Consider the following 24377-nt stretch of genomic DNA (forward strand, 5'->3'; position numbering starts at 1 on the left):
GGCAAGATCACTGTAATTAATAATTATAAATCACTGATATTAATTGGTAAAATATCGCTATCGCCTGCCTAGTGAAGTGGAATCTAGATGGAATTTTGTGCCGGGGACACAATAACTTCATCAATTGTCTAAATCCCACTGCACTAATGGCGAAAAACGGGCACATGTCTAACAGCGCACTGATTATACTGAGAACTGATTATACTGATCACTGATGATACTACGGAGAACTGAGACTGAGCAGCGAGAACAGCACTGGACTATTGTACTGTAGTATACTGCTCACCACAATGCAGCACTGACACTGAGCACAGATATTAAGCACTGATCAGGATACTAGAAGTGACACAGAGCTGCAAGATACAGCAATGGCCTACTGTACTGTACTACTATATACTGGTGGTCACCACAATGCTGCACTGTACTACTATATACTGGTCACAACAATGCAGCAGATATTGAGCACTGATCAGGATACTAGAACTGAGTCTGACACGGATCTGCAAGATACAGCAGTGGCCTACTGTACTGTACTATATGTATACTGCTGGTCACTAAAATGCTGCACTGTCCTACTATATACTGCTCACAACAATGCAGCACAGATATGGAATGGATACTTGCAGTGACACAGCTGCAAGATACAGCAATAGCCTACTGTACTGTACTACTATAATTATATACTGGTGGTCCCCACAATGCAGCACACTGAGCACAGATATTACCAGGTGTATCTCACACATCGCTCAGTACAGATTACAGGATGTATAATCACCAGGTGTATAACACACGTTGCACAGTACAGTATACAGTATGCAGCTCTGGAGGGATCAGTATTTGGCAGGAAGGCGAGGCCTGGTCCTGGCAGCAGAGTGACAGGCGGCCGTATAGTAGCAGCCAGCTCCAAATCTGGCAGTGTGTGGAGAGGGAGGGGGTGAGGGAAGGGAACGAGTGCTGGAGTGTCTGAGCGGAGGGCTTGGAAGTTCACGGGGAGTGAGGCGGGAGCTGCTCTTCCATAGCAGCGCACAGTGGTGGTGACGGAGTCTGACAAAGGAGGGAGGAGGAGGATTGGGGCAACTGGCCACAGGGGAGCACTGTGCCGCAGCCATCACCTGCAGGGGGAGTGGAGGGGAACACATCCTATCTGCCCCAGATAAGTGACTTCTGATCAGAGCAATTGAGGGTCAGAGTTTTTCTGAAAGGTGGAAAGGAAGGGGTTCTTTTTCATGTAGACTGGAAGGACTACAACAAACTTGGAGTGACTACACTTTTCACCCTAGTTCGGCAGCCCTGCTGCCCTTTAATACACACATGAATGAAGACTCCATTTGGAAAGGCGGCCGCTCAGCGATCAAGAGCTGATGCAGCACATGCAGGTGTTTCTGCAAATATGATGAAGAAAAGAACATCTCATAAGAAACATCGAAACAATATGGGACCAAGTAAACCAGTCTCCCAGCCAAGGCGAAATATTGTAGGCTGTAGAATACAGCATGGGTGGAAAGAGGGCAGTGGGCCAATAACCCAGTGGAAAGGAACAGTTCTGGATCAAGTACCAGTGAATCCCTACCTCTATCTTATAAAGTATGATGGATTTGATTGTGTCTATGGACTTGAGCTTCACAAGGATGAAAGGGTGTCTGCTCTTGAAGTTCTACCAGACAGAGTTGCCTCATCCCGAATCAGTGATGCCCATTTGGCTGACACAATGATTGGTAAAGCAGTGGAGCATATGTTTGAAACAGAAGATGGTTCCAAGGATGAGTGGCGAGGGATGGTATTAGCACAAGCACCTATTATGAACACATGGTTTTATTATTATATAACCTATGAAAAGGACCCAGTCTTATATATGTATCAACTTTTAGATGACTATAAAGAAGGAGATCTTCGGATCATGCCATACTCAAATGATTCCCCTCCAGCTGAAAGAGGACCAGGGGAGGTTGTGGATAGCCTGGTGGGCAAGCAAGTGGAATATGCCAAAGAAGATGGCTCAAAAAGGACTGGCATGGTTATTCATCAAGTTGAAGCTAAACCATCTGTGTACTTCATTAAGTTTGATGACGATTTCCATATTTATGTCTACGATTCGGTGAAGACATCCTAAATGGGATTCTGTACTTTTTTTTTTTTGCCAAATGTAATCTAATGTAAACATTTGTAGAAAGTTGCTGCTTTCTGATTACAGAAATGCTCAGATATTCCTGCGAATCCACAATCCCTTCCCAGAGGAAAAAGAAATTGACAAACTGTTGTTTGAGAACGTATGTTCTCTTTCCCTTACAAAGGAACAAACCACTTTTTCCAAGAAGACTGACGTTTTTGAGATTATGGAGACATAATGTTTTTGAATATAAATCCTAAAGCAGGTGGTGTATTAGAGCAAAAGAGTGCAAGAGACCAGCCATGCAATTTCTGAAATATTATGACAAAATGTTACTGCATTTCATAAGCACTCATTCCTAACTCTGCTAAGTACTGTTTGGTATACTGTATCTGGCTTCCATGAGGTAGTTGTCCATTATTTAAGCTTCCATTGACCTTTTTGAAAGCGGTAGAAGTTATCGATTCTTTTTTTATTTTTTTATTTTCCCCTATTTTTAATTTTCTCCTGCATAGCCCAGTAAAATGTTGCAATGTTAAGTATTGACTTGTGCCTTCTGGGGGTCCACTTCTTCACCAAACCCAGCCAATTCTCATCCTAACCCTCTGTTCCACGTTCTCTATGTACCCCATCTGTGTCACCCCTGTCTGTCTACCCCTCCCCTTTAGATTGTAAGCTCTCACGAGCAGGGCCCTCTTCCCTCATGTGTTTATCCTTTGTCTTACTTTAATAATCTTCAACTGTACAACATCCAGCAGTCTTCTGCCACCTGATACTTATTCCAGTGTCATCTGCTGATGTAACTATGTTTATTTACCCTGTACTTGTCCTATACTGTCATCAACTGTAAGTTGCTGGTTTCCTGTTTGATTGTACTCTGTAATTGGGCGCTGCGGAACCCTTGTGGCACCATATAAATAAAGGATAATAACGAGTTTTATGGTAAGAACTTACCTTTGTTAAAACTCTTTCTGCGAGGTACACTGGGCTCCACAAGGAAAGACATAGGGATGTAGAGTAGGATCTTGATCCGAGGCACCAACAGGCTAAAAAGCTTTGACTGTTCCCAGAATGCATAGCGCCGCCTCCTCTATAACCCCACCTCCCTGCACAGGAGCTCAGTTTTTAGTTAACCAGCCCAATGCAGTAGCAGGAAAAGAGACGACAACGGTTAGTAGCCACATACACCACACTTTCACGACAGGAGAAGTGTCAGCGGCTAATGCCATACCAACCCAAAGAAGCTAAGTGCGTCAGGGTGGGCGCCTTGTGGAGCCCAGTGTACCTCGCAGAAAGAGTTTTAACAAAGGTAAGTTCTTACCATAAATCTCATTTTCTGCTGCAGGGTACACTGGGCTCCACAAGAAAAGACATAGGGGATGTCCTAAAGCAGTTCCTTATGGGAGGGGATGCACTGTAGCGGACACAAGAACCCGGCGTCCAAAGGAAGCATCCTGGGAAGCGGCAGTATCGAAGGCATAGAACATTATGAACGTGTTCACAGAGGACCACGTAGCCGCCTTGCACAATTGTTCAAGGGTCGCACCACGGCGGGCCGCCCAAGAAGGTCCAACAGACCGAGTAGAATGGGCCGTAATGTGAGCAGGAGCTGATAGACCAGCCCTCGCATGTGCAATCACCATTCTAATCCATCTGGCCAAAGTTTGCTTGTGAGCAGGCCAGCCCCGTTTGTGAAACCCAAACAGAAAAGAGAGAGAATCAGATTTCCTAACAGGAGCAGTTCTCTTCACATAGATACGGAGAGCCCGTACCACATCCAAAGACCGCTCTTTGGGAAACAAGTCAGGAGAGACCAGGGCCGGAACCACAATCTCCTGGTTAAGGTGGAATGAAGAAACCACCTTAGGTAAATATCCGGGACGAGTCCTAAGAACCGCCCGGTCACGGTGAATATCAGATATGGTGAACTACAAGAAAAGGCACCCAAATCCGAAACTCTTCTAGCTGAAGCAATAGCCAGCAGAAACACCACCTTAAGGGAAAGCCACTTAAGATCAGCTGAACCAAGAGGTTCAAACGGAGACTCTTGTAGCGCCTCCAAAACCACCGACAAGTCCCAAGGAGCCACAGACGGGACATAGGGAGGTTGGATACGCAACACGCCCTGAGTAAAGGTATGCACATCAGGTAAGGTCGCAATTTTTCTCTGAAACCACACCAACAAGGCAGATATTTGAACCTTGTCCAGGCCCTGCTGAAGAAAAGCCAACAACTTGGCTATACTAAACTTGGAAGCGTCATAATCGTTAGATGCACACCAAACAAAGTAAGAATGCCAGACCCTATAGTAAATCCGAGCCGAAGCCGGTTTCTGGGCCCGCAACATAGTTTGAATGACCGCCTCAGAAAACCCTTTAGCCCTTAAGACGGAAGCCCCAAGAGCCACGCCGTCAAAAACAGCCGGGCTAGGTCCTGGTAGACACAGGGGCCCTGAACGAGGAGGTCTGGGCGTTGTGGAAGTAGAATTGGATGCTCTGACGATAGGCCCTGCAGGTCTGAGAACCAGTGCCGTCTGGGCCACGCTGGAGCTATGAGAAGCAGATTTCCTTTTTCTTGCTTGAACTTCCAAATTACCCTGGGCAGGAGTGACACCGGAGGGAACACGTACGGCAGCCGAAACCTCCACGGCACCGCCAGCGCATCCACGAATGCTGCTTGAGGATCACTTGTCCTTGTACCGAAGACCGGAACCTTGTGATTGTGTCGAGACGCCATCAGATCCACATCTGGAAGGCCCCACTTTTTCACTAGTAGTTGAAACACTTCTGGATGGAGGCAACACTCGCTGGCATGTACGTCCTGACGACTGAGAAAGTCTGCTTCCCAATTCAGGACTGCCGGAATGAATATTGCCAATATTGCCGGTAGATGGCGTTCCGCCCAATGTAGAATCCGTGATACTTCCTTCATTGCCTAGCGGCTTAGAGTGCCGCCTTGATGATTTATGTAAGCCACTGTGGTGGCGTTGTCCGACTATACTTGAACAGGATGGTTCTGAATTAAACATATAGATTGGTAAATGCTCAATTAGCTTAGTGATATCATTCAGGTGCTCGAAAGGAAGGGGTATTTCTGAGCAAGAAAAAAAGCAATTGGTTTCCCCAGAACCCTGAATGATAACAGTAACCAGATATAAATCCCACATGATAATAGAATTCAGAGATCTTCGTTACACATATTTGTGCAAATGTGTGGTTAAGCCCCAAAGCCGCATCAAGGCCTCTCTGTATATTTGGGGTCCCTAGCACTATATCTAGGTGCAGGGTGTGGCACCCCAAAACACCAGAATGAGCCAGAAAGCCCAGCGTGGCATACCAGCGTAAAAAACTATAGTGTTAATAAATTAGTATTTAGGAAGCCGAAGCTATAGAGAGGGTGATACAAACATGAAATGTAATTAAAATAGAGAAATAGTGTTAGAAAATTAATAAGTGAAAAGTGTTAATAGAATGTAAAGGTATGCCACACTAAAGCCATCCAGCTCAGCCAGTCCAGAGGCACCACACCTCACACCTCCATTACCCCAATCTGGGTCTAATATTAACCAGCAAGGAGCCACATGATAATGGCTCCTTACTAAAATATGTCTAAGCTAAGAGCTACCTACCTTGGAGCAACCCCATAATGCTCCATGTGGCATGTCAGGGCCTGCACCTCCTCCTAATGCAGGAACCTCTCTGCCTCTCACAACAGACATATAGATTGGTAAATGCTCAATTAGCTTAGTGATATCATTCAGGTGCTCGAAAGGAAGGGGTATTTCTGAGCAAGAAAAAAAGCAATTGGTTTCCCCAGCACCCTGAATGATAACAGTAACCAGATATAAATCCCACATGATAATAGAATTCAGAGATCTTCGTTACACATATTTGCGCAAATGTGTGGTTAAGCCCCAAAGCCGCATCAAGGCCTCTCTGTATATTTGGGGTCCCTAGCGCTATATCTAGGTGCAGGGTGTGGCACCCCAAAACACCAGAATGAGCCAGAAAGCCCAGCGTGGCATACCAGTGTAAAAAACTATAGTGTTAATAAATTAGTATTTAGGAAGCCGAAGCTATAGAGAGGGTGATACAAACATGAAATGTAATTAAAATAGAGAAATAGTGTTAGAAAATTAATAAGTGAAAAGTGTTAATAGAATGTAAAGGTATGCCACACTAAAGCCATCCAGCTCAGCCAGTCCAGAGGCACCACACCTCACACCTCCATTACCCCAATCTGGGTCTAATATTAACCAGCAAGGAGCCACATGATAATGGCTCCTTACTAAAATATGTCTAAGCTAAGAGCTACCTACCTTGGAGCAACCCCATAATGCTCCATGTGGCATGTCAGGGCCTGCACCTCCTCCTAATGCAGGAACCTCTCTGCCTCTCACAACAGACATATAGATTGGTAAATGCTCAATTAGCTTAGTGATATCATTCAGGTGCTCGAAAGGAAGGGGTATTTCTGAGCAAGAAAAAAAGCAATTGGTTTCCCCAGCACCCTGAATGATAACAGTAACCAGATATAAATCCCACATGATAATAGAATTCAGAGATCTTCGTTACACATAGCTACCTACCTTGGAGCAACCCCATAATGCAGGTGCAGGCCCTGACATGCCACATGGAGCATTATGGGGTTGCTCCAAGGTAGGTAGCTCTTAGCTTAGACATATTTTAGTAAGGAGCCATTATCATGTGGCTACTTGCTGGTTAATATTAGACCCAGATTGGGGTAATGGAGGTGTGAGGTGTGGTGCCTCTGGACTGGCTGAGATGGATGGCTTTAGTGTGGCATACCTTTACATTCTATTAACACTTTTCACTTATTAATTTTCTAACACTATTTCTCTATTTTAATTACATTTCATGTTTGTATCACCCTCTCTATAGATTCGGCTTCCTAAATACTAATTTATTAACACTATAGTTTTTTACACTGGTATGCCACGCTGGGCTTTCTGGCTCATTCTGGTGTTTTGGGGTGCCACACCCTGCACCTAGATATAGCGCTAGGGACCCCAAATATACAGAGAGGCCTTGATGCGGCTTTGGGGCTTAACCACACATTTGCGCAAATATGTGTAACGAAGATCTCTGAATTCTATTATCATGTGGGATTTATATCTGGTTACTGTTATCATTCAGGGTGCTGGGGAAACCAATTGCTTTTTTTCTCGCTCAGAAATACCCCTTCCTTTCGAGCACCTGAATGATATCACTAAGCTAATTGAGCATTTACCAATCTATATGTCTGTTGTGAGAGGCAGAGAGGTTCCTGCATTAGGAGGAGGTGCAGGCCCTGACATGCCACATGGAGCATTATGGGGTTGCTCCAAGGTAGGTAGCTCTTAGCTTAGACATATTTTAGTAAGGAGCCATTATCATGTGGCTCCTTGCTGGTTAATATTAGACCCAGATTGGGGTAATGGAGGTGTGAGGTGTGGTGCCTCTGGACTGGCTGAGCTGGATGGCTTTAGTGTGGCATACCTTTACATTCTATTAACACTTTTCACTTATTAATTTTCTAACACTATTTCTCTATTTTAATTACATTTCATGTTTGTATCACCCTCTCTATAGCTTCGGCTTCCTAAATACTAATTTATTAACACTATAGTTTTTTACACTGGTATGCCACGCTGGGCTTTCTGGCTCATTCTGGTGTTTTGGGGTGCCACACCCTGCACCTAGATATAGCGCTAGGGACCCCAAATATACAGAGAGGCCTTGATGCGGCTTTGGGGCTTAACCACACATTTGCGCAAATATGTGTAACGAAGATCTCTGAATTCTATTATCATGTGGGATTTATATCTGGTTACTGTTATCATTCAGGGTGCTGGGGAAACCAATTGCTTTTTTTCTGGTTCTGAATTAAATGCTGGGCCAGGTTCAACGCATTGAAGACCGCCCGCAATTCCAGAATGTTGATCGAGAGGAGAGATTCCTCCTTGGTCCACCGACCCTGAAGGGAGTGTTGCTCCAGCACTGCGTCCCTACCTCTTAGACTGGCATCTGTCGTCAACAGGCCCATGCACAATTGTCGGTCCCGGAGCCATCATAGCAGCGACAGACGGACCTCCGGAGTCAATGAGATCATGTGAGACCTGATCCGGTGAGGCAGGCTGTCCCACTTGGCTATAATCAGCTTCTGGAGGGGGCGAGAATAGAATTGAGCATACGCCACCATCTCGAATGCTGACACCATGAGGCCCAGCACCTGCATCGCCGAATGTATCGACACTTGCGGACAAGAAAGGAAGCAACGAATCCTGTCCTGAAGCTTCAGGACTTTCTCCTGAGACAAGAACAACCTCTGGTTGTGAGTGTCCAATAGCGCTCCCAGGTGCACCATGCTCTGAGCAGGGACCAGGGAGGATTTCTTCCAGTTGATAAGATACCGTGGGCTTGTAGAAACTGGACAGTCATATCCAGATGACGTAGGAGAAGTTCTGGGGAATTTGCCAGGATTAACAAGTCGTCCAGATACGGCAGTATCCTGACCCCTTGACGGCGGAGTTCCACCGTCATTACCGCCATAACTTTGGTGAAGACTCGCAGAGCCGTAGTTAAACCAAAAGATAACGCCCGAAACTGGTAATGGAGGTTGCCAATCGCAAACCTCAGGTATTGCTGATGTGACACTGCTATAGGAATATGCAGGTAAGCATCTTGTTTGTCCAGGGAGACCATGTAGTCCCCAGGTTCCAAGGCCAGAACTATAGAGCAAAGGGTTTCCATACGGAACTTGGAAAACTTTACAAACCTGTTCAATGCCTTTAGGTTGAGAATGGGCCGGGAGGACCCATTCGGTTTCGGAACTAGAAACAGCGGAGAATAGTACCCCCGGCCCCTCTGCGCAAGAGGCACCTGTACTACGACTCCTGTATCCATGAAGGTCTGTACCACCGAATGTAGAGTGTTTGCCTTTGTCTGGTCCAACGGGACGTCTGTCCGGCAAAATTGATGAGGTGGTCGGTTTTTGAAGGCTATGGCGTAACCTTGAGTGACAACTTCCCGTACCCAGGCATCTGAAGTGGTCTTCAACCATTCCTGGGTATACCCTAGAAGCCGGCCCCCCACCCTGGGATCCCCCAGGGGGAGGCCCGCCCCGTCATACGGCAGGCTTATTGGTCTTGGAAGCTGGCTGACGGGCCGCCAAGGCTCTTTTGGGCTTTGGCTTACCAGGTTTGGAAGGGCGGGCCTGCTTGTTGTACGCCTGACCTTTTGCTTTACCTGAAGGACGAAAGGGGTGAAAGGAAGTACCTTTAGCCTTCGAGACAGAAGGAGTGGTACTTGGCAGACAGGCGGTTTTGGTCGCAGCCAAATCAGCCACAATCTTATTTAAGTCCTCCCCTAACAGAATATCTCCCTTGAAAGAGAGTACCTCCAGGGTTTTTCTAGAGTCCAGATCCACAGACCAGGATCTCAGCCACAAAATCCGGCGAGCCAGGACTGATGTAGTAGAGGCCTTGGCTGCTAGGATACCGGCATCAGAAGCCGCCTCTTTAACATAGCGAGAAGCTGTGACAATATATGACAAGCATTGTCTAGCATAGTCAGAAGAGATTTCAGCTTCTAACTCCAAGGCCCATGCTTCAATAGCCTCTGCAGCCCATGTCGCTGCAATAGTGGGCCTTTGTGCAGCACCCGTGAGGGTGTAAATCGCTTTTAGACAACCCTCCACACGTTTATCCGTAGGCTCTTTTAGAGACGTGACGGTAGTGACAGGTAAAGCTGAGGAAACCACCATCCTAGCCACATGTGAGTCCACTGGAGTAGGTGTTTCCCAATTTTTAGACAGCTCTGGCGCAAGGGGATAGCAAGCCAGCATCTTCTTTTGAGGCACAAACTTCTTACCCGGGTTTTCCCATGGTTCCTGATGTGTATCCACTAGGTGGTCAGAGTGAGGTAGAACTTGTTTAACCACCTTCTGATGCTTGAACCTGTCTGGTTTCTTAGGAGGGACGGATGGCTCAGGATCATCCGTAATCTGTAAAATCAACTTAATAGCCTCCAAAAGATCAGGAACATCCACATGTGAACCACCCTCCCCATCAGCAGTATCTGAGTCAGAATCTGTGGGGTCAGTATAAGTACCATCTTCATCAGACGAGGTGCCAGTGACAGCAGTGGATTGTGAGGAGATAAGAGCTCGCTTAGAGGACCCCTTGGACTTAGGCGAGCGAGGGTCAGACTTTTTAGTAGTCAGGGACTGGTTCAACTAGAGGGTGTTAATTTATTAACTAGCGTATGCAGAAGCGTGGAAAAAGCAGCCCATGGCGGGTCATTATGGACCTCCGTTGCCACAGTTCCACTGGGGGGCAAGGAGCCCCCAGAACCAGAACCCACAGCTACTATATTCTCATATGGATCTGTGGCTTCAGCAACACCAGCAGTGTGTTCCGCCCCAGAACCGTTACCATCAGAAGCAGACATGATATAACTTGCAGTATCAGGTAACACAGTACAATTGGCAGCAGCACAATACCTCTTACCCAAACCCCTGTGCAGTGTAGTCAGCACAAGCAGGGACACAGGAGAGCTACGGTGACTAAAATCACAGAGAAAAATACGTATTAGAGTATATCTTGTGAATATCCTATATTATTATAAGACCTGACGCACCGAGCCCCCTCAGGTTATAGAATATAGGGATACGAAAGGTATGGTATACCTGCACTGCTATAATGTTTAATAAATTATGTATGACCAACGTGTAATCAAATAATTTGAATAGTTCATAAGCAATTATCGGTGTTGGCGGTGCTCCCCTGAGGTAATGATAAATACAATCATATAGGGTTTTTTTGTACCGGGAAAAGAGACCACGGCAACAAAGAAGAAAACCTCTTTTTGGGGGCACTCATTACCCACACATGGGAAGGTAGCAGAAGTCGGCGGATTACCGGCACTGACTCTAACTCCTTGAAATAAGTGTTTTTTCTCAGACGCACAGAATGTCTTATATATGACTGTTTCCCTGGTTAAATTTACATGCCCAACATGGTGGGAGAAACTACTTTTATTTGGAATCCCATCATGTTACAATTTTCATAAATGTTTATATTCACCCGCCAGGCATATATTTATTCGCCAGGCACGCAGTATATGCTTTCTATTTTTTACCTTGTTGAAATGCAACAATTCTATATCTATATTGATCTAAAAGTGGAAACATCATTACCTTTTTTTGTCACAATAAATGCTCCATTATAAAGACACAGAGCAAACACAGACTGAGGTCACTGACATTTAACAGCCTTCCAGAATCAAAAGGTAAAAACACCTTATAGGAAGCATTACTAGTACATTTAACACAGGTATTTAGGTATTTACCAAACAACCAGTGGTTGATTAATTCCTTGATATTTTGTGTAAAAAGTAAATTTTGTTTGATATGCACTTTTTGTCTTTTTTCTGCTAATCCTACTAAGGGGTGTAGCGGATAGGGTTAAAATCCCATATACATAACCTTCTTAATCTAACTAATTAAAATTATTTTTAAACAATAATTTAGATACTGAATGAGTGCTCCCAAAAAGAGGTTTTCTTCTTTGTTGCCGTGGTCTCTTTTCCCGGTACAAAAAACCCTATAAGAATATAGGGATAGCAAGTTGAGTGAGAGACATGAAATGGAAACCACTCAGCAAGCTAATGCACACACATATAGTCACAGTTATACAATGCAGAGGTTATTACCAACAATAATACTGCACTGGACCAGCTGATATAGCTATGTAGTCAATAGATATAACACTGCACAGTAAAAACTGGATGTATATCACAGGGTAATTGTACTAGAAGAAAACCCTGACTAAATTCACTCTTTCTTAACTAACACTGTCTAATAGGCAGGTAGAATACTTAAGTGTCATGTAAAGTCACAGCGCTGACAACCAGGCAACTTTACACAGGAGGATTTGCCCAAGCAGTCCCAGGAACAGTGTAGCTGAGAGAAATGGTGCCCAGACACTGACAGAGAGTGAGAAAAAGACAGATATGCAGCTCCAGGGTGGGAACATTTGCGGGAAATGGCGCCCTGGGGCTGGGGGAGGGGCTCCAGGTCTAAGCCTTATCCCCCTGCTGGCAAAACCACCAGGTACTGTGGGTTACTATTAAAATGGCTTTAAGAGAAAACCTGACCTGCACCCATGCCCTGGTGATCTAGTGGGATCACCTGTACTGCTACAGTGTCCACCGCCAGCGCGCGCAGCGCGCCTCCCACTGACCGCGACGGAAAGCGATAAAGTACGGGTCCCGCGAGCGGGACCCACTCACCACCTCCCGAAGCACGGCCATGCGATCCCGGAGAGCCCCCGTCGTGTGTGCCTGACCAGGGAAGAAAACTGGAGCCTCCTGCTGTAGTTACCCGGCAACCAGGGCTCGGGAGTGTACAGCGCCGCTGGGGAGAGATGGAGCTGCAGCAGTGAATGTCAAAAGACATATACACACTGCTGCTGCCCTTGAAGTCTTCACTTTTCTTCTAAAAAGCTCTTCTCAGGGCTGCCCAGCGCAGCCCCTCTGTTATGTGCCTGCTATCTGCGGCACCGACTACAAAACTGAGCTCCTGTGCAGGGAGGCGGGGTTATAGAGGAGGCGGCGCTATGCATTCTGGAAACAGTCAAAGCTTTTCAGCCTGTTGGTGCCTCGGATCAAGATCCTACTCTACACCCCTATGTCTTTCCTTGTGGAGCACAGTGTACCCTGCAGCAGAAAATAATAATAATATAGGGTGTATAATCCCCAGGTGTATCTCACACATCGCTCAGTACAGTATATAGGGTGTATAATCCCCAGGTGTATCTCACACATGTCAAAGTCGAAAAATATTATGCTACACGTTGCCATATATTCACCTCATGCGCTTGCCCGCTGCACGTGCACATTCTCTCCCGTGCGTGCGGATACTCGCAGCTGCGTGATGGCGCCTCCTCGGCCATGCGCTCGAGCGCGTGGTATGTGCATTTACGGTAGAGTTTGTGTGCGTCTAGCGGGCGACTCAAATGTTACATAGTAAATCCAAATAGTATGTTTTATAGGTAATGTTCCCCTTAATAATAACTGTAAGTTTGTTTATTGTAACTGGTCGCAGGACAGAGGAATTCCTCTTTGCATGATACGAAGGGTCAGACAGGGTTTGAGCAGTTGTGTTTGGTACCTAACTAAAGAACATTTTATTAGAAACAATCCGGTGCTGGTTAGGTAGAGATTAATCGCTCCTGCGTATAGTTATGTCTATTAGTAGTTTCTGGACATTTACTATATTTGCGGTTCATTATCCATGCGGCGGGAATTCTGAGATTCCCTCCCACCTGAGCAGTTTGATATAGTCACAGCCCACCTGTTCAAACTAACCTATGACCTTTTGTTATGATGCGGGGAGACATTCCTGTGTCCAATGAACAATGAGATTATAGGTCCCTTTGTAGTGTACTGTACGCAGTGTATAAAAGAACAGCCAGCCTGGCCAGCTCAGTCTCTCACTCCACAAACGGTTTTCATCTTGACTAACTCGGAGCTGGTACCAGGACTGCGCAGCGAATCATTCCCCATTGTGTGTAAGTAATTCTCTGTAACCAACTTGTTCCCTGTTTGTATTTGCCATATTCTCTCTCTCTCTGTTATTGTATAGGATTAAGACGCTATTGTATATTTATGTGTAGTTATTCTGCTTAGATATTGATGTTAGCCTGTAGTGTATGAACTGTTAACTGTTTACCCTTTTTCCCATAGCTAGATATTGTTAGTAAAGGTGTTGGAACCTTAGCAAGGTATTGTGTGTTTATTACATTACTGAGGGTATTCGGAGCGTCTCAATCGCTCAAGCAGCTTTTGTATTAACAAGGTTAAGCAGCGTTATATCGCTACGGTATTTCAGTAGTAAGATTTACAGTACAAATTCAATCTTTCATTGTGTTGCATACAAGGTTTACTGAGTGTCATCCCGTGAGCGTCTGCGCCGCTCGTGTTCCCCTCGTGGTCACGAGCGTATGCTACGCTGTTTGCGTAGCATTACAGTAGTCGGCTGCCTATAGCGTGCTCGACACCAAGCGTTAAGCTGTGAGCGAGCGTGCCGCATGTGCGTCTCGACCACGGCTAAGCGTCTGCTACACTAAGTGCGTACCCTTACGGTACCCCATACGCCAAGTGCGTACTGAGTCTCTTACCCACATATAGTGAATGTTATAAGATAAATATTTAGCTTTATCACACATCACACAGTACAGGTTATAGGGTGTATAATCCCCAGGTGTATCTCACACATCACACTGTTCAGTATATAGGGTGTATAATCCCAAGGTGTATCTCACACATCGCTCAGTACAGTATACAGGGTGTATAATCACCAGGTGTATCACAAACATTGCACAGTACAGTATACAGGGTGTATAATCCCCAGGTGTATCTCACACATTGCTCAGTACAGATTACAGGATGTATAAAATCACCAGGTGCATAACACACGTCGCACAGTACAGTATACATACTGGTCACAACAATGCAGCAGATATTGAGCACTGATCAGGATACTAGAAGTGACACAGAGCTGCAAGATACAGCAAAGGCCTACTGTACTGTACTATATGTATACTGCTGGTCACCAAAATGCTGCACTGTCCTACTATATACTGCTCACAATAATGCAGCACAGAGATAGTATACTTGACACAGAGCTGCAAGATACAGCAATGGCCTACTGTACTGTACTATATGTTTACTGCTGGTCACCAAAATGCTGCACTGTCCTACTATATACTGCTCACAATAATGCAGCACAGAGATAGTATACCTGACACAGAGCTGCAAGATACAGCAATGGCCTACTGTACTGTACTATATGTATACTGCTGGTCACCAAAATGCTGCACTGTCCTACTATATACTGCTCACAATAATGCAGCACAGAGATAGTATACTTGACACAGAGCTGCCAGATACAGCAATGGCGTACTGTACTGTACTACTATAATTATATACTGGTGGTCCCCAGTCCCCACAATGCAGCACACTGAGCACAGATATTTGCAGCACACTGAGCACAGATATGTTGCGTTTTCAGGCAGAGAACATAGATATTTTTAGCACACTGAACACAGATATTTGCAGCACACTGAGCACAGATATTTGCAGCACACTGAGCACAGATTATGGAGCTTTTCAGGGAGAGAACGCAGCCACGTCCTCTCTGTTTAATCTCCAATGCACGAGTGAAAATGGTGGCGACGCGCTGCTCTTTACATACAATACGAATCTCGCAAGAATCCGACAGCGGGAGGATGACGTTCGGGCACGTTCGGGTTAACCGAGCAAGGCGGGAAGATCCGAGGCTGCCTCGGAACCGTGTAAATTAGGTGAAGTTCGGCCCCCCCGAACTTCACCTATTTTACACGGTTCCGAGGCAGCCTCGGATCTTCCCGCCTTGCTCGGTTAACCCGAACGTGCCCGAACGTCATCATCCCGCTGTCGGATTCTCGCGAGAACCGAACCCGCTCATCTCTAGTTTTAATACATATTTTGTACTAATGGAATGAGCTGCAAATGAGCCAACTGACCTATTTAGGTTTTGTAATAACTCAGGAAAGTGATAGCACACACCTATTTAGGTTTTGTAATAACTCAGGAAAGTGATAGCACACACCTATGAATCATCTCATCTCTAATTTTCAATAATTGCACCCTCCGGAGGGTGATGGAGATGCACGAAGCCAAAGGTTTTCTGTTTTTAATATTATGTTAAGTATCTCAAATCCATGAGAAATGAATGCACACTGAAATTCAACATCACTTAGGTGTTTTAAGCTAATGTGTAATACTTCTAAAATGCTGAGCATTGCAGTGCCTTGTAAATTACAGTACTTGGCAAAATAAAACTGATCTATTTTCATATTAATGATCCACCTCCTGTTGGGGCAAATGTGTTCAATTTTTTTTTCTTGTAGGGGCCAATGTGTTTTTTTTGGGTTGTTGTTTTTTTTTGTTATGGATGCCAATGTGCTTGTTTCATCCTGTGGGGTCTAATGAGTTACTTTTCTCCCTGTGGGGACCAATGTGTTTTATTTTTTTTCTGTTACTGTAATAGTGTTTTATTTTTTACTATTAAGGCAAATATGTTTGTTTTTTTCCCCTTGGGGCAGAGAGTTAGTTTTGGGTGGGGTGTATTCAAACTGAAATCTAATTGTGTTGTAAAAATAAGGCAGCCAGTATTTACTCTTCACAGAAAAAACATAACCCAAATCTAAATCTCTGCACATGTTACATCTGCTTCACCTGCAGTGCAACATGGTTTTGCCCATTTGCTAAAGTTTTTTGGTTTGCTGACAACTCAGAATAACCCCCAAAGCTCAGAAAATGGCTATCCTTATGTGTATCAAGCTCCATAAAGCTAAACTTTTCGGAGTTTGTACTGGATAGGCAATGTAATCTATAGACAGTGTTGCCTATAAAAGCCAATGGGGGATGTATCGCATAGAATATGTGATATACCTGGTATATCCCGCCTTGGGTTATTACTATCTACAGTATGTCTCAGCAAGGGTGGGATGCATCAATTATCGCATTTTCAATGCAATGTGTCTGGCTACTCACCGTATGCATTTCGCCATTTACTAACGGTGTATGCATGAATAATATCACAAAGGACAGTTCATGCGGTAAGCGCTGTCCTTTGCGATGATAGGACTTTGTGGTTTATGACTCAGAGTCCTATTAGCATATGTGTCCAATGATGTGAACGCCACGGGGGGTGCTGGGTGGGATCTGATTGGATCCCTCTCAGTGGGGAAGTGCGATAAGAAGTCCATAGGATTCTATAGGACAGCACCATCTGAACATGGCATTGCCCACCGCATCCAAGCCCCAGAATCTATCACATTCTGGGGCTAAGGTAGGCAGCCAAACCTTCGGAAACTGCATTTTTAGGTTTGCTGCATTCTGCCCCGAAGTCTAAAGGGCAATAACTGACATGTAATGACGTTGAGATGTTTACTGTCAAAGACTGGGAGGCTGTAGAATGGATGCAGACAGGACTGGTAGATGACATGCATGAGGTAAGCTGACGTGTGTGGTGGGTGGAGAGAGAAAACAATATGAAACATAGATATTGGTTGCGGCAAAGTGGACAATACAAAACGTGGGTGGAGAGGGGGATACAGCTCAGTATAGGACAGGCAGTACAGGTGGCGGTGTGGGGACACAATACAAAATATATAACTAGTACTGTACATACAGATGAGAGGGGAGGAGCACTGTCAGAATACAGGACATACAGTTTATTTTCGGGGGGGGGGGGGGGGGGCAGATGGGGGCTGTAGAAGATAATGGAAGTAAAACAGGTGAGGTGATGAGAGCACAATACAGGCTGTGCAGGTCAGGGGAGCACAATACAGGCCAGGGGGCACAGTATTATATATACAGAGTCAGGGGGGCACAAAACAGGCCATACAGATGGGGTGCATTTGGGGATATGATGGGCCTTATAAGAACATGAGGGATACACCTGGGCCTGGGGAACCTATATAAGCCACTGCTACCAGGAGAAAGTACTATAACACACTTCATAGACCACAAATGTTAAATAATTGTTAGGGTCTCCTGCCCTGTGCTGCCACGTCGTCATGGCAACCGGGAGACAAGTGCTAGCGGAGTAACCTGAGCGCAGCTGATACTCCGGTTCGGGTCTTTTGCTGTGCAGTGGTTATAGGCTCTGTGCATGGCAGGGGATCCGGTGCTGGTTTTTGTGCTCACAGTCTGTGAGGTCTGAGTGGGGCGTGGACAGCACCTGCTTTATAAGGCCTCTTTTCAGGGTAAGCAGATGCTGCTGAATCTTTGTTGGTTAGTCAGTTTCTGAAAGTTAGCCAGTACTGTGTAGCTTTGTATTTGTTTGTTGCTTACTGCAAATAGGCCTGGGGATTTGGTATTACACTCTGCCAATCCAGACCTAGCAGTAAGACTGGAGTCAGTCGTTTAGCTTGCTGGGGTTCTGTTACTACTCTGTGAACTTAGCAAGTTTGCGGCTGTATTCTAAGACTTGCCTGTCTAATCCTGTCTCACTGTGCTAGGTGTCAGGGGTCAGTTTAGTGGCAGTAAACCGAACCTGTGCACTGCAAGTGAGAATTAGGATTGTGGAGAATCTCCTTGTGTCTATCATTCCATCTCTGACCAAGGAGTTTACTGCCACACCCGTTGGTAACCCTTTAGGGTTTTGCTGTTGCCCTTAGCAACAGCATTTCGGGTTTTCTATGTATTAAAACACAACATCTTGCTTTTCACATCTGAGCAGTTCTAATACAAGGGAGATACCCAGTTCCTTAGCCTCTGGGCTTCTCTGTTCACGTTGTGTGTATTTTGTTACCCTACCACCTTCTGTGTACGTTATGTCATATTCCCTAGTCTGTCTGTGAGTCCATTTGTTTTGCATAACAGTTCAAACACCAGTACATTCCTGCAGGCACTGGAGTGCATAACAGTCCTGACACCAGTACTTTCCTGCAGGCACTGGTGTGCAGGACATATTCAGCAGCCCAATACTCCTGTTGAAATTTTGTGGGAATATGGAGCATACCCCTCAAAATACGTTGCAACAGGTGGTTGATCAGGTGCAGGTCCTGACTCAAAAATGTAATGATTTGTCCATTAAAATGCACACCTCCCAGGCTGCTGGCGGAGCTCCCGCAGCAGCAGCACCTGCAGGGGTTAAGGAGCCGAAAGTAAATCTCCCGGATCGTTTTTCTGGAGATCGCTCGCAGTTCTTTTGTTTCAAGGAGAGCTGCAAGCTATACTTCCGGCTTAGGCCTCAGTCTTCTGGGTCGGAGATTCAGCGGGTGGGCATAGTGATTTCCTTGCTACAAGGAGACCCACAGGTCTGGGCATATGGGTTGCAGCCTGACTGTCCGTCGCTTAAAAGTGTTGATGCTTTTTTTACGGCACTGGGCATGTTGTATGATGACCCTGACAAGACGGCCTCAGCCGAGGCTCAGATTTCGATCCTTAAGCAAGGGCGAAGGCCAGTTGAGGTTTACTGTACGGAGTTTCGGAGGTTGGCCCATGATACCCAGTGGAATGACCCAGCCCTGAGACACCAGTACCGAAGAGGTCTTTCTAACCAGATAAAGGACCAACTGGTACAACATCCCTTGCCTGATAGCTTGGATCAGCTCATGCAGTTATCCATCCGGGTGGATAGACGGCTGAGAGAGCGTAGGCTTGAAAGGGAGACTGAGATTTCCTTCCTTCCCAAGGGAACCTCAGACTCTGAGGAATTTTCCGAGGAGCCTATGCAGATTGGGGCTACCCGCCTCTCCTCGCGTGAGAAGATGCGGAGGAGACAGCAGGGGTTGTGTTTGTACTGTGGGAATAAAGGTCATGTGGTAGTATCATGCCCTGAAAAGCCGGAAAACTTCAGGGCCTGAGGGTGATGGGAAATATCCTGTCAGGCCAGAAGTCAGAATTTCCCAAGAAGACTTTTATCATTCCGGTGACCTTGAAGATCCTCGGTCAAACTGTCAAGACTGAGGCCTTTGTGGACAGTGGGGCCGACGGGGTTTTTATGGACCGCCAATTCGCCCTGAAACACTCTGTTCCCTTAGTACCCTTGGCATCGGAAATTGAGATTTGTGGGTTAAACGGGGAACCATTATCCCAAGGTAAAATTACCTCTTGCACTAGCCAGATTTCTTTGTTTATTGGAGCCACACACTCTGAAAAATTGTCCTTTTATGTGACTGTCTGTACTTTTGCCCCATTGGTGTTGGGGTTACCCTGGTTAAGGGCCCACAATCCTCAATTTGACTGGGTCTCTGGGGAGATTCTTAGTTGGAGTACTGATTGTTTCAGTAGTTGCTTGAGCCTTCCAGTCAGGTTCTCGCAGCTAAGTTTGCCAGGATTGCCAGGGTGTTATGCAGATTTTGCGGACGTGTTCTCCAAAAAAGTTGCAGAGGTACTACCTCCCCATCGCTCCTATGACTGTGCCATTGATTTGTTGCCAAATGCTAAGCTTCCCAAGAGCAGGTTGTACTCCCTGTCACGTCCTGAGACTCAGGCTATGGCAGAGTACATTCAGGAGAACTTGGCTAAGGGATTTATCAGACCTTCACAGTCTCCAGTTGGGTCGGGGTTCTTCTTCGTGGGTAAAAAGGACGGTTCGTTGCGACCCTGCATCGACTTCAGGGAATTGAACCGTATCACGATTAAAAACTCATACCCACTGCCTCTCATTTCGGTCTTGTTTGACCAGCTTCGTACTGCAACCATTTTTTCTAAGATTGACCTACGCGGTGCGTACAATCTAATCCGAATAAGAGAGGGGGATGAATGGAAGACTGCCTTTAATACCCACTCGGGGCATTATGAATATTTGGTGATGCCTTTTGGGCTCTGTAATGCCCCGGCAGTCTTCCAGGATTTCATGAATGATGTGCTCAGGGAATATTTGGATAGATTCTTAGTTGTATACTTAGATGACATCCTAATCTTCTCCCATTCCCTGGAGGAACATCGGAAGCATGTACGCTTAGTCCTCCAGAAACTCAGAGACCACCGGCTTGGGGCGAAGCTGGAGAAGTGCGAATTTGAAGTTCAGCAAATCGCATTTCTAGGATATATTATCTCCCCAGAAGGTTTCCAAATGGAGGGTTCCAAGGTACAGGCAGTCCTGGATTGGGTGCAGCCCACTAGTTTGAAGGCGCTTCAGCGTTTCCTGGGCTTTGCGAATTTTTATAGACGATTTATCGCTGGATTTTCGTCTATAGTGGCGCCCTTGGTGGCACTCACTAAGAAAGGGGCGGATGTTGCTCACTGGTCTTGTGAGGCTAAAGCGGCTTTTGCCCGTCTCAAAAGGGCATTTGTTTCGGCCAAGGTGCTGCGACACCCAGATCCAGAGCGTCCTTTTGTGGTGGAGGTGGATGCCTCTGAGATGGGTATTGGGGCAGTGCTTTCTCAGATGGGAGTGTCAGATAATCGCCTTCATCCCTGTGCTTACTTTTCCCGTAAATTTTCGCCTGCCGAGATGAATTATGACGTGGGTAACCGGGAATTGTTGGCTATTAAGGATGCACTCGAGGAGTGGAGACACTGGCTTGAGGGGGCTAAGTTTGTGGTCTCAATTCTCACTGACCATAAGAATCTGGCATATTTAGAGTCAGCGAAGCGTCTCAATGCCAGGCAGGCACGATGGGCTTTGTTTTTTGCTCGCTTTAATTTTTTGATAACATATCGCCCTGGGTCAAAAAACATCAAGGCTGATGCGCTCTCGCGGAGTTTTGCTCCAATCCAGGAGACCACCGAGGAGCCGTTGCCCATTGTTTCCCCATCATGTATTAAAGTGGGCATTACCCAGGACCTCTTATCATTAGTCCTTAGAGCACAGGAGCAGGCTCCTCCAGACCTTCCGGTAGGTCTTTTGTTTGTGCCTCCTAGGTTAAGACAGCGAGTGTTCCTGGAATTCCATGCCAAGAAGTCTGCAGGTCACCCGGGTATTGCCAGAACTCGGGAGTTGCTATCTAGGGCGGTGTGGTGGCCCTCGGTGGCTAAGGATGTGGATCAGTGGGTTCGGGCATGTGACATCTGTGCCCGAAATAAGACTCCTAGAGGGGTTCCTGTTGGCCCACTACATCCACTCTCTATCCCATCTAAGCCATGGACCCACATTTCAATGGATTTTGTGGTGGACTTGCCCAAATCCTCGGGGATGACAGCCATCTGGGTTGTCGTTGACAGGTTTTCGAAGATGGCGCACTTCGTTCCACTGGTTGGGCTGCCATCGGCCAGACGCCTGTCTGAATTATTTATGCTGCATGTTGTGCGTCTCCACGGGTTGCCACTTGATGTGGTCTCTGACCGCGGATCCCAGTTTGTGGCCAAATTCTGGAGGGCATTTTGTTCCGATCTCCAGATTTCTGTCAGCTTGTCGTCGGGCTACCATCCGCAGTCTAATGGGCAGACTGAGAGGGTGAACCAGTCCTTGGAGCAGTTCCTCAGGTGTTATGTCTCCAAGTGTCAGACTGACTGGGTTGCTCATCTGTCCATGGCGGAGTTTGCCTATAACAACGCGGCTCACTCTGCTACAGGGATCTCTCCCTTCCTTTGTGTGTATGGGCATCATCCTAAGGCCAATTCTTTTGACCCCCTGGACTCCACGCCTGGTGGTTCCTCTGTGGTTTCGGTCCTTAGAGGTATTTGGCGGAAAGTGAAGAAAGCCCTTGTGTCTGTGTCATTAGTGACCAAAAGGGTTTTTGATAAGCGGAAAAGACCCTGCAGCTTCAAATTAGGAGACTTCGTCTGGTTGTCTACCAAGAATTTGAAGTTGAGACAGCCATCTCATAAGTTAGGCCCCCGGTTCATCGGCCCTTATAAGATCACCAGGGTTATCAATCAGGTGGCATTTCAGTTAGATCTGCCCCGTTCTTTGGGTATCAATAAAACATTTCATTGTTCCCTTTTAAAACGGGCGATTAGTAATCCTTCTTCCAGTGGAAGACCTTCCCCTCTTCTGATACGTGGCCAGAGGGAGTTTGTTGTTGAAAGGATTCTTGACTCCAAGGTGGTTCGGGGTCGGCTGTCATTTTTGGTGCACTGGAAGGGGTATGGCCCGGAGGAGCGGTCGTGGGTGCGCAGTTGTGATCTTCATGCCCCCAGACTGATACGCTCTTTCTTCTCGCAGTTCCCCGATAAACCCGGTGGTAGGGGTTCTTTGACCCCTCGTCAGAGGGGGGGTACTGTTAGGGTCTCCTGCCCTGTGCTGCCACGTCGTCATGGCAACCGGGAGACAAGTGCTAGCGGAGTAACCTGAGCGCAGCTGATACTCCGGTTCGGGTCTTTTGCTGTTCAGTGGTTATAGGCTCTGTGCATGGCAGGGGATCCGGTGCTGGTTTTTGTGCTCACAGTCTGTGAGGTCTGAGTGGGGCGTGGACAGCACCTGCTTTATAAGGCCTCTTTTCAGGGTAAGCAGATGCTGCTGAATCTTTGTTGGTTAGTCAGTTTCTGAAAGTTAGCCAGTACTGTGTAGCTTTGTATTTGTTTGTTGCTTACTGCAAATAGGCCTGGGGATTTGGTATTACACTCTGCCAATCCAGACCTAGCAGTAAGACTGGAGTCAGTCGTTTAGCTTGCTGGGGTTCTGTTACTACTCTGTGAACTTAGCAAGTTTGCGGCTGTATTCTAAGACTTGCCTGTCTAATCCTGTCTCACTGTGCTAGGTGTCAGGGGTCAGTTTAGTGGCAGTAAACCGAACCTGTGCACTGCAAGTGAGAATTAGGATTGTGGAGAATCTCCTTGTGTCTATCATTCCATCTCTGACCAAGGAGTTTACTGCCACACCCGTTGGTAACCCTTTAGGGTTTTGCTGTTGCCCTTAGCAACAGCATTTCGGGTTTTCTATGTATTAAACACAACATCTTGCTTTTCACATCTGAGCAGTTCTAATACAAGGGAGATACCCAGTTCCTTAGCCTCTGGGCTTCTCTGTTCACGTTGTGTGTATTTTGTTACCCTACCACCTTCTGTGTACGTTATGTCATATTCCCTAGTCTGTCTGTGAGTCCATTTGTTTTGCATAACAGTTCAAACACCAGTACATTCCTGCAGGCACTGGAGTGCATAACAGTCCTGACACCAGTACTTTCCTGCAGGCACTGGTGTGCATGACAATAATAGATGTGTTTATAGTACTGTTACTCACGGTGTGCCTGTATTTATTGATTTGCATATTTCATGTATGTGTTTTCCACTACCAGGGCCAGCACCTATTGCTCGTGTTTCTCAATGGTAATAGCGACATCATTATCCTTCTTCATCCTGCTGTGCTATTGTGTCAGTTACAGCGCACACTGTATACCGTAAGTGTTTATCCTCAGCCTCCAGCAGATAGAATAATGTGTCTGAAGAAGGCCGTCAGGAGACCTGTCGTAGGCAGCACGAGAAAGGTCATCATCCATAAATGGAGCTTTCAGCTTCCTAAAGTGATATCATTTTATACAGTGGGGACCTTTTCTTAGAGAACCACATTAGATAGGGATGACACATATGAGTATGTTTGGTAGATGCCGCTCACGTCACATTTTCCCACTGAGCTCTGTTGTGAAAAATAAATGAAAGACTGCGAGAAGATTTTACAGGCTATAAGAATCTCTTGATAACGGTCTCCACCTCTGACCAAGCCTGCTGAAATCTTATCCTGCTGCCTCGCCTAACACATACAGCTCTGATTACAGATATTCTATAGGACTTTCATGCCTGCAGGTTCAGTATAAAAAGAGATACAG

Source organism: Pseudophryne corroboree, chromosome 7, assembly GCF_028390025.1.
Source record: "Pseudophryne corroboree isolate aPseCor3 chromosome 7, aPseCor3.hap2, whole genome shotgun sequence".
Lineage (NCBI taxonomy): Eukaryota > Metazoa > Chordata > Amphibia > Anura > Myobatrachidae > Pseudophryne > Pseudophryne corroboree.